The sequence below is a fragment of the Protomyctophum bolini genome (assembly GCF_963924005.1).
Source record: "Protomyctophum bolini genome assembly, chromosome: 23".
Lineage (NCBI taxonomy): Eukaryota > Metazoa > Chordata > Actinopteri > Myctophiformes > Myctophidae > Protomyctophum > Protomyctophum bolini.
In genome coordinates this window covers 1,480,539-1,495,065 of record NC_137884.1, presented here as the reverse complement: position 1 = coordinate 1,495,065, position 14,527 = coordinate 1,480,539, and the positions used below count along the sequence as shown (strand labels likewise).

The following is a 14,527-nucleotide window of genomic DNA, read 5'->3' as shown; positions in this document are numbered from 1 at the left end:
ACCTGTCCTCTCCTGCCATCCCATCACCTCCTCCCCATGTCATCCTCTCCATCTTCCACCCAGCTTGCCCATGCCTCTCATTCCCTTCGTCTGATCGGAATCTTCGGAACACTCTCAAGTCCTCCCTCCCTCTCGCTCTTTTTTTTTTTGTTGCGCTCTCACCCTTTCAGTCCCCTTTCCAGTCTCCCAACTCTCCTTTCTTCTCTCAGGTATTGACGCAGGATGGGCTGTGGTAATTCCTCAGCCAACAACCCAACTGGAGGTAAGTTACTTAACGTCTCTGCATGGTTTGCGTTGTAGCTGTCTATGTTAATACACCGATTGTGTTGATGCCTGTTGGTCCCCCAAGGGACGTCGCTGTCACTGAGACGAGAGAGGAGCAAAGGGAAAAATAAGTTCTACCCTGCACAGATCCTCACACCATTGTGGTCTTAATTTAAAACTCATTTTGGACCGAGGGTGATTCTAAAAATGCCTTCTAAATCCTGATCTAAGTTTTCTGAAAAACTTATTTATTTATGTATCAGCATCACATTTTTGTAATTTTTTGGATACTGTACAGAACCCCAAAAGGGATTCCCGTCCAGCTGGGTATATAGGGTTACAAAAAGGGGTTCCTACCTATAATAATGGCTTAAGAATCATTGTGCTTACAGTATGTTTGGACAATGTATTATTAAAATATATTTAAAAAAAAAGATCAATACCTGGATGTCTTGGTATATGTACTTATATTATTATTTTATCCTGAGATTGACTAATAAATCAGCACAACAAAGAGTTTAAATATTAGATTCTTTATGGTAACTGGTTCTCTCAGAGATCGAGTGGAGTCAAGTGGAAAAGACGGGGACAGTGAAAGCGCACAGTCATCTGAAATGACAGGTGTGTCGGTTTCCTGCTGCTCAGCTGTTTCCCACTCTGGGAGGACTCTCACTGTGTGTGTGTGTGTGTGTGTGTGTGTGTGTGTGTGTGTGTGTGAACAATACAGTAGTAGTAGACTGTATGTTGATATAGATGGATAGATATTGCTTGTGTGAGAAGCAACAGTATACTATAGTGTATGTATGGATGGATATATTGTGTGTGTGCGTGCACGTTGTTGGGAGTGTTCTCTCTTGTTTTGGTTCTCGGCGTGTGTGTGTGTGTGTGTGAACAGAATAGTGTATGGATGGATGGATATATTGTGTGTGCGTGCGTGCGCGTTGTTGGGAGTGTTCACTCTCTTGTTTTGGTTCTCTTGGCTCACGCGTGTGTCTGTCTGTGTGTGTGTGTGTGTGTGTGTGTGTGTGTGTCTCCACAGGTGAAGCTGAAGCTTCAAAGGAGTGAGTAGCAATGATTCATTCTCTCTTAAACTTTAATTCAAAGCTTTAATTCAACGTATAATATACTTGACTAAATAAGTGTCAAGTATAACATCGCCAAGTAAATGTTCTTTTTAATATTATATTGCTGTATTGAAACAATGTAGTGCCTCAATGAAGCATGGATACCAGGTAAACAATGAAGCTACATTTGTACACTCTCAGAGTTAATCTAACATTGATTTTACAATAGAAATCCCAGGGGTCCCAGAGATAGAAATGGCATTAACTAGGGGGTCCGTAGCTTAATGCATGTCAAACTGGGGGTCCTTGAAATGAAAATGGTTGAGAATCACTGCTAGAGCAAAAAAAAAGAAGACAATCTTCTCTTATGGGGGTCCCTGGCATATCTTTTCAAATGGGGGTCCGTGGGCTAATAAGTGTCAATTTGGGGGTCCTTGACATGAAAAAGTTTGAGAACCACTGGTTTAAGAAACGTACAATCTAAATTACATACTGTACCTTTGTGGTTTTTCAAGCAATATAACCATTTGGAAATCTTGTCAGTCTAGCGGTTACTGTGTCTGTATGTAGCCTACCGGTATACTGTATATGACGAGCGAAGCGACACCAATGAATCATACATTTGAGAAACAACGTTTAACACTGTTGAGATCACCTCATTTTCTGTTAATTGTTTCACTTAGTGACCGGGAAATCTATTTGTGTCCCTACTACCGGTACTCACTGTCTTTTATGTTTAGCTGTCCTGATTTGTCACAGAGCAGCAGTGGAAAAACAACACTACCCAGCATGCATGACTCAGCTCTGGTTTGACTCTTTTGATAAACAAATTAACCGGAAATCACAACCGTTGCGGTAAAACCCTAAACGCTGATGAGGTGATCAGTGTTTAGAAAAGCATGGCAAGAGTGCCAGTTTGACACCTTCTAGCCTAGCCTCACCATACCAGACATTGGGAGAATTCAGCCTACAACTACAGCTTTGGAAGTCAATCGTGTCACTTTCAGAGCACTCTGGTGTTTACATCATAGAGCGCTCTGATATAAGATACTGTAAGAACAGTCAGCATAATAGATTCTAACGTTTCTTTGAATTAATCCCATGTATAAACACGATTATTACCTGTTTTGTTACATGTTGGATTCTGTCTAGACTCTAGAGATTCCAAAACCTTTTCATGTCCAGGACCCCCAAACTGATGTGTCCAGATGATCATGTGTGTTAAAACAGACATACTGCTAAAAGAGTAACAGAAAGCCCTGAGAGCCAGCTTGTTGTGGGCTTGATCTGTACCCTCACAAAAAACATGCAGTAATCCTGGTCTCTAAACTGCCTCCCCCTGGCCAGCCGGGGCACCTGATGGAGGGGAAAGGAACTAGTTGGAATAACGTGTTCCTTCCACGCGCTACGTTCACTCTGGGAAACGACCCCCTGTCAGGTTAAAAGAAGCGGCTTGGAAGCTCATGCATTGAAGCAAGCATGAGGTCAGTCTGTTGCTCTCCCCAGGTTGGCGAAGGAAGTGTAGCGCCCAGGATTACATTAGATTGACGCTGGGTGAAAAAAGGGTTACAAAATCGTGGGATAAAAATGATAAGCCAACACTGTTTCTTCAGGAACAGTATTTTCATTTGTGGTCCTGTGTATTCAATTCATCAAGACGAGATGAGCTGTGTATCTGCTATTTTTGAATAGCCAATGTATAAAATAATGGTTAAAGTGGTTGAAATGATTGACGCTATATACCCATTGAGGTCTGGGACTAGCCTGGCTAATAAGCCAGACCGAATCAGCCGTTGGCAAAAAAAAATTGCCTGCCGGCGCATTCACGACGTGTGTGATTTGAGTCTGGGTTATTATTAGCCAGGCTGGTCTGGGACCCCTTTTGGGGTTGTTGTTGCTATGCACATGCTATTGTATGTATCGGCCTCAGTCCTAAATTGGTTACTGACCAACTACTGAGAGACAGCGACTGCATTCTCCGGCAGCGGCAGCAGCCACGGCATAACTGTGCCGGCAGCAAGCGGCAGCTGCCGGCAGCCGCCGGTCTGTGGCGGATTAGGAGGCTTTGCCGGTGGCAGAGGAAACACTGCCACGGCTGTTGTCGGCAATTGCCGGCTGCGCCGTGGCTGCTGCCGCTGCCGGAGAATGCACTCACTGCTTCTGCAACTATACTACATGCATGGTAGTCTCGCGTTGCCAGACTGTTGCCTCTCGCAATTTCCAAATGCTTCCGTCATACAGTCTGGAGCAATGGAAAAGCTATCACGAGAGAAATATAAAGTGGAAGTGGAGCTTCCTCCCCACTTCCGTTTCGTCTTTACAGTCGCGCAAATGTATCCTAATATGAATAGAAAACATCTAAGCATAATATAAGCTTGTTGCTTAGCAGAGAAGGAAATAACAAAATAAAATGTAAAGGAAAATGTAAACTCTAATAGCATTCGGAGATTGTGATATAGTTGTCTGGCTACACGAGACTACATGCATGGCAACGAGGACTCATGATCATTGAACATATGCATACACACACACACACACACACACACACAATACATGTACCCAAACACACATGGGCTGGACTTCAAACAGTGAGTTTCACATGACCTTTACTTTGATGTGACTGTTAATTTACACTGAGTGATCTTTATTTAGATTCACTGGTCGTGTGTGTGTGTGTGTGTGTGTGTGTGTGTGTGTGTGTGTGTGTGTGTGTGTGTGTGTGTGTGTGTGTGTGTGTGTGTGTGTGTGTGTGTGTGTGTGTGTGTGTGTGTGTGCTCTTTATTCATTATTTATTTATGATCAATCCCAGGACATCGGAGGAGGCTCCAGACGAAGACGCTGAGAAAAAAATGTAAGTTTTGAGATTGTGACTTATATTATGTACAGTGTTGTGTCTTTAATAATGAGTGCAATTATGATGTTTCAAGGTAAAAAAAAAAAAGATTTGTAGGCTTACAGTTAGCAGAGGTTTGAGTTATAGTTATATATAATTTAGTGGGCTTGTAGATGCAGATCTGCTATTTCACGTAAACGATACCACGACAATTATAACTCAGGCTTCAAGGATAGTGTTAAGTGTGTGTGTGTGTGTGTGTGTGTGTGTGTGTGTGTGTGTGTGTGTGTGTGTTCCTCAGAAATTATGGAGGTGTGTATGTAGGTCTGCCCTCAGATCTCAGTAACATGCATCCTGTTCAGATTGGCTCTACAGTCAAAGGTGAGCATAATCATACATTCATAATCATACATTCATAATCATACATTCTTTTGCAGAAACAAAAAGGAGGGTATTTCGTATTGTCACTAGCCCAGTGGTTCCCAAAGTGGGGTCCGGGGAACCCCTAGGGGTCCTTGAGCCAGTTACAGGGGGGTCCCCAGCTAAATGATAGTTTGGAGAAGAAAATTCACTCTGAGCGTGTACAAATGGAACCAAATGGACCCTTATGGGACTGTAACTCTGAGAATGTACACTCTCAGAGTTACAGACCCATAAGGGTCCATTTGGTTCCAAACTATCATTTAGCTGGGGAACCCCTGGAACCTCTCAAGGACCTTTGGGAACCACTTAGCTCTGGTCCATAGCTCTAATGCCTTTGCAACGCCGTTGGCCATTTAGAGCTACTGTATGTTACCGATGACTTCCGGGGCTCGCATAAATGCAGACCAGCCTCTCATCTTTAGCGTAAATAAAAATAACGTTTTTTGCTTCTCATCAATACAAAGGCGGGTTGTGTCATTAGAAAGCCTACTTTACTTTCCTTAGTGGAAGCACTCTGAGCCCCCCCCCCCCCCCCCCCCACCACACGTAAAAGGTACTTTTTGGCCAGAAATGGATTTTTTTTCACAGATGGAAAATATTCTGTATGAGGGTTTTCTCTTGGCAATATCGTAGTGGAGTAACAAAGTATTTTTTTCCGGTGGAAATCCCCCACTAAAAAGTGCACAACTCATTCAGTGCCACCTGGTGGACACCAGTTTTGTCCCTCGTTGCCACCGAAACCCATTATAAATATAAGAAAGAAAATTCTATTGTGCATGTCATGTGCATGTCGTCACCTGCACATCGGATTAGATGCATTTTTGAGGATTAGAGGAAAATTGCCCATGGGACCCGTAGGACGTCATTGGGCGTCCTGTGGCACTGAGTGAGTCATACAAATGACACCAAGGCACTGCACTGTCAGATGTGCCTTGGTGTATCTTGTATGTGTGTTAATATGCGTACATAACTTCTGGGACTTTCATATGGCAGTGGGCTGAGAACTCATTGATGTCTGCATGAGTCATAGGTAGCTGTCTCTCCTAGGGAGACCATATAAAATGTGGCACTTCCGGTGTCTCCAGCAGATAGACAACGCTGATGAAGGCTTGAACGCCGAAACGCGTTGGTTGTACTGCTGCTCTGCGGCATACCAATGCCAACTGATTAGAGAAATAATGAAAAGTGCCTTAAAAACGCGAGAGTTCCGTGAGTGCTGAGAAATGTTCCTGAATAAATAATGGACCCTGATGTGAAAAAGATGAAAACAACTGGCATAGCGGAACAACACCACACGATAAACATGCACATCCGATATAAGAAAAAAAAACACTGTGTTCCAGTGTGACAGGCCAGCCTGGTGGCAGGCGGGCGGCAGTGTTCATGACAGGACATCAGCTTCAACAGTCTGATGGTGACAGCTGATCAGAAACAAAGGCACGAACGAAGGCAGGATATTTCACCCAAAACTAGAACAGTGAAACTGTTCACTGCAGAATTGTATCATTTAAAATGTCTATTATAAAAAAAAAACCCACAAATGGCACCATTTCTAAATTACCACACTACTTAAATACAAGTTAACTTCACCCACACTTTATTACAACACGTTGATTATATGCGATGCATCTATAATAGGCCAATATCCGATATAAACCTATAAATATCCAGAGAGACGGCGATGTACTGTAAGCTCGTTGACATTGAGTGATTGGCCGTGTCATGTGTGATCATTCACACGTAACGATGTGTGAATGATCACACATCACAACAGGACCAGTGTTGATTTCATCGAATAAAACTGAGACAAAAAATGTTCGTCGACTAACCTTTTACACTGACTAAAAACTAAATGGAAACTAAATAAAAACTAAGCTCATAGGCGGACTTTGAACCTGACGCCAGGGGGTGCGACTGCTTGGCTATCGACTCCCGATCGATTTTTTTAACCTTTATTTTATTATTTTAGCGTTTTTACAATGCCCTAACCCCTAAAAATGAGTTATTTAGGTAGTACAGCAGCTCACACACATACACACATGCACTACAGCCGTACAGCGAGGCATCATATCATGATAAGAGAGATGATTATAAACTACAGTCAGAAGCCATAAGTTAAGTTTTTTTGCCCCCCCCTGCACCCCCTTTAAATCCGCCCATGACTAAGCTATGATGACTAAACCTATAAGACTAAATATACTGACAATTTCGTCAACAAATAAAAACTAGACTAAAATGTTAGGAAGGGACTAGTGATCCAGTATAAGTAATTTTACAATTAGTTGCGTGCTGAAAATAGCCGATCTACGAGCTCACAACGCGTCGTGATGTGACGCGTTGTGGGCTTGTAGATCAGCTATTTTCAGTGTAAAAACGGCATCATGGCCCGCCAAAATACATTTTGCTCGACTAAATCAACTGTAGATTTAGTCGACTAAAATCGAATGATATTTAGTCGACTAAAACTAGACTACGGTCACATTCCCACCTAATACTTCGGTAGACTCGATGCGAATGGGCGGAGAAGTTGGGATTCTTGCATATTTAATTTGCTGCGGTTTGCCTTCACACTGTCATTCGCAGCAATTGGAAACGCAGCAGGGGGGACCTTTATCAATGTGTTCCATTCATAAACTAGCCTACACAGTGAAATCTATGGTGTTAAAATTATACTCATAATGTGCATGTGTTGTGCTGTCAGGGACTGGACCTCTCTCTCTCTCTATCTCTCTCTCCCTCTCTCTCTCTCTCACTCTACGCACGCAGCCACGCACTGTTCTTTTGGGCATGCAGGCACAGCGCTGAGCGCACTGAGAACAGACAACAGGGAAAAAATGTTTATCGAGATGAAAGTCCCTACTCCCCAGTCCCCACACAGTGACAGCACTCCATGTTTACGCACAGACAGACGGATAGAATATTCTGTAGGCTACACTGCAGTGTTTTTATGTGTTTCCTTAAGCAATTGATTAATGTACTCGTCCTCATTTCGACCATCATCTTTGCGCTGCGTAAAATATGCCTTCTACGTCTCCAACTGTGTTTAGCTCCTCCTCACTTTGTTTGCTTAATTTCCTTTATTTGCTGCGGATTGCATTCTCACCTGCACCGAATCGTAATCAAGCGAAGCGAAACCCCCGTTTTTGGTTCGAGTAGAATGCGGTTCTTTGATGCGCATTAGGATTCAAATTATGCTTCACACCTGCCAAACGAAGCGCACATTCTGACGATGTGCAGCAGGATTCGTTTTAGTAGCAATAAAGCTTTCTGGTGTGAATGTCACCTAACACTAAAACATTCCTTTAAAATGTGACTAAAACTAAACTACTCAAGAGAATATGAGTAAAGCTAAAATCAAAATTTGCTGCCAAAAACAACACTGAACAGAACAATGATTTGTGTTGAAAAACAAACATAGACAGTGGTATTTTAACTGCCATGAATTCAGAGTAATTTATATTGCCAGAAATCTAACTACCGGTATTTAAGTCCTAAATAGTAAATACTGTACTTTGTGTCATAATGATTAGCGGATCTATACACACATGATGCATTGTATGCGATGCGTTGTGAGCTTCAAAGATCTGCTATTTTGTAAAATGTTGATTTGTTTTGGAAAGAAGCTAGAGAGATGGGATAATCCAGTTACTGAACAAACACTCAATCAAAATCAATCAATCAATCACTCACTCACTCACCACTGCCAGCAATTACCGGTAATATATTACAATTACCGGTAATATACAGAGACTTTTAACAGTAATCAATAAATATCGCTACAGCAAAAGAAAAAAAATAATATCTAGATTATCTGTGTTCCTCACTGGCTCTGCTGTATGCTCTATGTGTCGATGAAGCCAGATATTATAGTGTATTTATGAGAATGTGCATGCGGCGGGCTGCATGCTTCCTTTTTTGCATTTTGTGTACGAGAGTGCTTCTGTTTTTGTGCGTGTGTGCGTGCGTGCGTGAGAGAGAGAGAGAGAGAGAGATCCACAGGGCTTCATTGATAATGCCACCCTCTACAGGGACTCACTATGGTGGTTAGCACCCAAGGGATCCATTCCAGTAAACTCTAATCTTAAAGTGGCAGGGCGTCATTTTGGGTTCCCCGGGGTTTGGCAATTGCCACTCCCCTACTGTTCACATTATAATCTCAAATTCAGTTATTTTATGCATATTTCTTCCCAACTTTGATTATATAACAATGTTGTTGGATATAATATACAGAGGTATAGTATAAGAATGTTAATATACAGTTTAGTGGTATAATATAATATGGTAGCAATCCATGGTTGTGCTCTGTTATACAGTAGATATGTTTTCATCTACACATACAGTTGGCCTATGATACATATGATACGTTATTGATATGTATATATTTTCAACCTGGCATCCACATTTTGGGAATGTCATTATCTATTTATACAAGTGAGAAGTGGTACCCATACTCATTCTTTGTGCTCTATCTCCGACCGAACCACACTTTTACCACACATCTCTATATGCAAAATAAATTCGCCACGCTCCCCGAACTGACATAGGCTATTTTTTTGCCGTTCAAGTGTCTTATTTACTCTGCAAATATTACTTTTATGAAACACGCTGTTATTGCTCAACGTCAACAGCCTACGTCACAATCGTCATGTTGGCGTCTACCAAAATCGTCATGTTGGCGTCTACTACGCCAACTACGTTCACTTAATGGGGCCAGTCTTTCACAGTGACACACATGTTACATGAACCACGCGCCCGGGATGGTTTCTACCCCTCAATGTCGTATACGCTGTTGCCACAACACGAGAGAAACAAGGACTTTAACCACGCTACTTACATACACTGCAACTCGCTTACAATTCGCAAACCTGGCAACATTTCCCTCTCTTACCAGCCCCGCCCCCACACTAGCTTGACTATGTCATCTCGCGCAGCACAGAATCTGATCTCGCGCAGGACATTGATGAGAGACAGAAGGAACAGGAGAGATTATACGATCGCTATTTCGCTTATTCCATCTAAATCTCTTTATTTACAAAATAAATGACTCGACGATTCCCTTAGTTACATCAACATTGTTCTTTCTCATTAATCGGATTGTGCCAAAATATCACCCTTACACCGATCACTTTGCCTATTTTCGCCACACAGCCAACTGCCCCCCCCCCCCCCCCCCCCACACACACACACACACCAACATGCGATTCATTAAATAACTATTTCTCCGCACGCGCGCACACAACATTATTCACGTGAAGCCTACAGGGAATTACCGACGGAATGTATATATATACACACACACACACACACACACACACACGCAATATCACCCTTACACCGATCACTTTGCCTATTTTCGCCACACAGCCAACTGCCCCCCCCCCCCCCCCCACACACACACACCAACATGCGATTCATTAAATAACTATTTCTCCGCACGCGCGCACACAACATTATTCACGTGAAGCCTACAGGGAATTACCGACGGAATGTATATATATACACACACACACACACACACTAACACACACACACACACACACACGCTTAGAATTTAGAGACGCGCGATTACATCACAGCTGTGCGTCATTATAGCCACACACGTCTCTAACTTGCGGACACAGTCGCAAAACTTTTCAGTTGTGTGGTACTTTTATATTCATTTAACTGTAACAGAAAGTTCCCAACTCCCAGCCACGGAGCTGCAACACAAAGCTGGCCAGTGTTGCCAAATAAGCGATTAGTAAGTAATGTAATTTAATTTATCAGCGATTTTGGGATTAGTTTTGTAGATTGACAAAAATATTGGGGGTCCTTTGCTCTTGCCATGACAATGTTTGAGAACCACTGCTCTAAAACAATATTAGACAAAGTTTGCGACACAAACACATTGCTCTCTCTCTCTCTCTCTCTTCTCCTTTTGTATAAATTAAATAGGCCTATTCATGATTCTGCTTATAGAGAAGTAGCCTATGTTAGTTTGTTTTATGGACTTGAGAGCTACTTTCAAAACCACCAGCACAACATACCCACCAAATAAAACTATCATCCCATTGCTGCAAATAGTGACAAAATGTAATTGAGGGGCCTTTCATATAAACGCACATGCATGGGAAATAGAGGGGGGAAAATGCAAATCGTAGGCTTTTATTTTTGTTGGTATTTTACTTTGCTACTGATGATTGTAAGCAACAACAAGTATTGCATTGTGTGTTTGAGCTGACAGGCCCTTTTTGATGTCAATCACTCAAGTCATCTCAGGTCATCTAAAGCGGAAGATGCAAAAATCGTTTTTTATATTAAAATTATATATATTTTTACTGCCATGTCATGTGGTCTACCTGCAAAGCCTTTGTAGATCGTGATCTACCATTTGGGCACCACTTAACGTCAGATCAGGGTTTTTTGTCGGACAGCGCCAACAATGCTCCCCGAAAGCATAATCGCAGCAAATACCGGGCAGTGTGTATGAGCCTTAACATGTTGACTACACTACACTACACATAATAACTAATAACCCCTTTTCAGCTTAAAGCAATTATATTTCATTGAAGCAACTCCTTAGCATCGTTTTCATACCATGGATGTGATAAGAAAATGTATCAAACATAAGGGAAATATTAAATAGTATCGGGTGTACCAGTTTGGCCTTTTCTTTTTTTTCAATGGGGCAATACATTGATTAAACAAACGTTTGATTGATTGAGTTGTACAATGTTATACAACCCTAAACTACTTTTAGAATACACTACACAATACAATACAAATTTAGAACATATAATATTGGCCAATATGTCAAATATGTCAATATTAGGCCTACATATAATGGCATTGAATGGAAGCGGACCATTTGTAACACATGTTACAAATGACCCGCTTTTGCAAGTTTTCTTTGCAGTTGCTTACAGACCAGAATGAACGTGAATTCCGTCTAAACACGATGCAAACTCATGAAGAACATAAGCATGAACACATCCATGTGGATTTTTATTCACCAACACCAAAGACAAAAATTGTAGCACACATATACTCCAGGTGTAACATTATACGCATTTTGAAGGTAAACACTTCAAACTTCCTGGGCACGTAGAGTACGTTGCTCTACACATACTGACGCGATGGCGTCATGGTGGCGTTGACCAATCAAGAGATAACGTCCATGTTACAACCGTGAAGCGTTACAACCTTGGCGGCTCTCCCCTACATTTGTTACTAACATTAGGTTGTGGCGAAGTAGAAACGTGGCGAGCAGATAGTGTGTTTTGGACAAACAGGCTAGGTATTGGTGTTGATTTGGGTCAACTGGACAAACAGCGTGGTGTTGTTTTGTGTCTGTGTTTGTGTTGGAGCACCTCAGTGTGGCCGTACAGGTCATGTGCAACCTCTTCCACAGAGAGATGGAGACACTAAATCTCAGCTGGACAAACATGTTTGCATGCATGCATCGCTGCCTTGCATGCTGTGTGCTACTGTTGAGTCTGTCACTTACTTTGACTGATTTATGGCATTGTCTTTGATATGTATATGGAGAGAAATATCTATCAGTCTTTCTGTTAAAATCCAACTATGTTAATTTAAGAACTCTGGGCATATAGGTCATTGTTTATTCACTGTGCACACGTGTAGCCTATTGTATGTCAGACTGTATGTCTGTCCCACAGTCACAATCCTTTAGTACTTAGGCTGTGGAAATATTCAGGACAAAACAATGGTACATTTCCAATAACCCATTCGTTACTACATGTGGAGTCAACTCCCGCCATTTATTTCTTCCCATAGTGCGTGGCGAAGTCGCTCTGGGATGAGTGCGCGCGTAGCGCGCACGAAATTCTAGTAGGCTAACATTTTCAAACATTCTCTCTTTTCCCCTCGACAAACAGTGAAACAGTGCATCTACAAGCTGAGCTGTGAGTTTGTAGATCCGCTATTTTGGAAATGGGGCTTAAGGTGGCAATATGACTTTTTTTGAATGAAATGAGAGTATGTTCACACAATATAACTTTGTCTCCCTGCTCTTCTATTGAGACCTTTTATATCGTGTCAAAGGTCATGTCATATTATGTGTAGACACAGGATCTGTCACGAATTTTGACCTGGTGGTCAAGATTCAATTTATCCCCTGAACAAGCAGGCTCTATTAGCTCAATGGTGAAACTCATTCTGACAATTAATAATATTTTCTTCCTAAATCAGGGCAGTATTTAAGTACAGGAGATGAGCAGCTGTGGTGCCCTGACACATTGTTCTCTTAATACATCCAAGGGTAATTGTTGACAAACAAATCATATATGATTTTGTGCCTTCAGTGTGGGGCGCTGAAGAAGACTGACTCCTTAACTCGCACTGCACATACATCCAGGTTTGTCCAGTCTACATTATTCAACCCTTTACTGGTTACTGAGACATTTTTTAAGAGAGTTTAATTTTAAGTGTTATTGGATGAAAGAAATCTCCACACAACTTGTCCAACTAGTCGACTACTTGACTACAAAGTCCCGTAGTAGTCGTGATATGGCTTAGTCTAGTGTAACTGTGTATGCAATGCATTGTAAAAACTATGGCAAAACTACCTTTCTCATCTCCCCCCTCTCTCCTCAGATGCTAAGTGACACCCTGGTAAAACATGCAGTTTGTTGGACTCCCAAGGTACACAAACACAGTATATGATGCAGATAAGAATATGGGATCAAATATATAAGCTGTGGTCTATTGTATCATCCCCCCCTAACACACACACACACACACACACACACACACACACACACACACACACACACACACACACACACACACACACACACACACACACACACACACACAAACGCACCTTTTTCTTCTTGCAATTCTACAGTGATCATCACCGGACAGCAGTTGTTGCTGTTTTGTTATATTATGTCACTTTATTAAACCTATTTTAAACATATCGTCACTGTCGGGCAGAACCTTGTATCTTCATATTTAAACATTTCGTTTTTTGTTTTTTCATATAAATGAACCCATTTATACCTATAGGCCCGAAAAACCCCTTCTAAATCAATCTAAATAAATTCTCTGGAAAAACGTCAAATATTTATTAAAAAAAACTACACGCATGTTGCTATTTACTGTACATGTATAGCAACAACAACCCCAAAAGATGTTCCCAGATTGAAAGGTATAGTTACTTTACGTATAGAGGTTCCCAGTTGAACTTAACTGTTTGCTAATATTGAACCAATGAAGTAGTATTAACTTTGAGACCTTGCCACTAACGATAACTAAATTGGATCCATTTGCAACACAAGTTTCCATTTCCTTGATTGTAAAGGATTTGTAGCCTATACTGATTTGCGTCTGGCTTATTAGCCAGGCTAAAGGATTTGGACATTCAAGGTTTCCACCTGACTGTCTGCCACGATGCAAAGCCATTCTTTTGGTTAATGGATTTTTTCCATTTGCATTTTCTATAAGATGTACACCAGTGGTTCCCAAACTTTTTCATGCCAAGGACCCCCAAATTGACACTAATCAGCTCTGCGGACCCCAATTTCGAAAAACATATGCCAATTAAGGACCTGCACGAGAGAAGAGTTTTACGGCTCTAGCAGTGATTCTCAACCCGTTTAAACGTTCAATTAAGGACCCCCATTTTTTACATGCAGTCTACGGATTTAATGGCATTTCTATCTCTGCATGGGACCCCCAATGTATATTGTAAAATCAATGTAATTTAACTCTGAGAGTTAAATAACGGGTCCATTTTGTTCCATTTGTACACTCTCAGAGTTACAGACCCATAAGGGTCCATTTGGTTCCAAACTATCATTTAGCTGCAGGGTACCCCCTGGAACTCCCTCAAGGACCCCCTGTGGGTCCCCGGACCCCACTTTGGGAACCCCTGATGTACACTAGCTGCCTTGACTCATTAGGACTTGCCGGTCTCCAGGGGGGTGAGACAGAGAGTGGG

The 14,527-nt window shown here is 41.8% G+C and overlaps 1 protein-coding gene and 1 long non-coding RNA gene across 2 annotated transcripts in view; both read left to right on the top strand.

Annotated features, from left to right (window-relative positions):
* Positions 1-14,527, top strand: part of irak3 (interleukin-1 receptor-associated kinase 3) — a 297,236-nt gene that overhangs the window by 46,002 nt on the left and 236,707 nt on the right. The gene's annotated exons all lie outside the window — the stretch shown is intronic.
* LOC308310872 lies at positions 117-12,940 on the top strand. The gene is made up of 4 exons (XR_013963551.1): positions 117-287; positions 4,138-4,179; positions 4,463-4,542; positions 12,888-12,940. It is a non-coding gene; the product is annotated as an uncharacterized lncRNA (long non-coding RNA).